Below are 1,993 nucleotides of genomic sequence, written 5' to 3' on the forward strand. Positions count from 1 at the left end.
CTTTCAAATTATAATTGAATTCTTTAATTGCCCAATATGCTTTATGCTCCAATTCTACTGGTAAGTGAAAAATTTTTCCAAAAATTAGTCTGTAAGGAGTCATTCCAATAGGAGTCTTATAAGCAGTCCTGTAAGCTCATAATGCGGTATCCTATCTAGTGGGCCAATCTACTCTACTAGGGTTTACAGTCTTTTCAAGTATTTGTTCAATCTCTCTATTAGAAACTTCAGCTAACCCTTGAGGGTGATAGGCAGTAGAAATTCTATGAATAATATTAAACTTTTCTGCCAATCTCTGAATATATTTATTCCTAAAATGGTATCCTCCGTCAGTGATAATCATTCTAGGCATTCTGTATCTAGTGAAAATATTTTTCATTAAAAACCTGAAAAACTTTTAGCGTCACAATAAGGTAAAGCTTGCGCTTCAATTAACTTAGAAACGTAGTCTACTGCAATTAATATATATAAGTTCCCAAATGAAGGAATAAATAGTCCCATGAAATCTAATCCCCAAACATCAAAGATCTCAACTTCTAACATGAAATTCATTCATAGGCATTTCTTTTCTTCTAGAAATATTTCCTACTCATTGACATCGATCGCAAGTTTTTATTTATCTATAAACATCTCTAAAGATAGTATGCCAATAAAATCCAGCTTTTAAAATTTTTTAAGCAATTTTATCAATCCCAAAATGTCCTCCAAATTCAGAATCATGACATTTCTGAAAGATTAGCTCAGTTTCTTCATAAGGTACACATCTTCTCATAATCTGATCCTTACATTGTTTATATAAATAAGATTCATCCCAAAAATATGCTTTCGCATCATGAATGAATTTCCTTTGTTGTTGCAATGTCAGCATAGGTGGCAAAATATCACTTACAATATAGTTAACAATATCAGCATACCATGGTATTTTTCACTCATTAATATTATAAAATTGTTCATCAGAGAAACTGTCGGTAATTTCATTATCAGTGTCAGATAATTCATGATTTTCGAATCTTGACAAATGATCAGCAATTGATTATCAGTTCCCTTTCTATCAATAACCATGAGATCAAATTCTTGCATCAAAAGTTTCCATCTAATCAACCTTAGTTTGGCATCCTTCATTTGCATTAGATATTTAATAACAGAGTGATCAGTTTGCACAACACATTTAACTCCAAATTAAGTAAGATCTAAATTTAGCTAAAGCATAATGCCAATCTCTGAATGTATTTATTTCTGAAATGGGACCCTCCGTCAGTGAAACTCATTCTAGGCATTTCGTATCTAGTGAACATTTTTTTCATTAAAAATCTTGAAACACTTTTAACATCACAAAGAGGTAAAGCTTGTGCTTAAATCCACTTAGAAATGTAGTCTACTGCAATTAATATATATATAAGTTCCCAAATAAAGGAATAAATGGTCCCATAAAATCTAATCCCCAAACGTCAAATATCTCAATTTCTAACATCAAATTCAGAGGCATTTCTTTTCTTCTAAATATATTGCCTACCCGTTGACATCAATTACAAGTTTTTATGTATCTTTTTTATGTATCTATAAACATCTTTCTTTAAAGATGGTATGCCAATAAAATCCAGCTTGTAAAATTTTATAAGCAGTTTTATCAATCCCAAAATGTCCTCCAATCCAAATTCATTGATATTTCTGAATGATCACCTCAGTTTCTTCATAAGGTACACATATCCTCATAATAAGATCTTTACATTGTTTATATAAATAAGGATCATCCCAAAAATATGCTTTTGCATCATGAATGAATTTCCTTTGTTGTTGCAATGTCAGCATAGGTGGCAAAATATCACTTATAATATATTTAACAATATCAACATACCGTGGTATTTTTCACTCATTAATATTATAAACTTGTTTATTAGGGAAATTGTTTGTAATTTCATTGTCGGTGTTAGATAATTCATGGTTTTCTAATCTCGACAAATGATCAGCAATTTGATTATTAATCTGATTATTA

Source organism: Phalaenopsis equestris, unplaced genomic scaffold (assembly GCF_001263595.1).
Source record: "Phalaenopsis equestris unplaced genomic scaffold, ASM126359v1 Scaffold000325, whole genome shotgun sequence".
Lineage (NCBI taxonomy): Eukaryota > Viridiplantae > Streptophyta > Magnoliopsida > Asparagales > Orchidaceae > Phalaenopsis > Phalaenopsis equestris.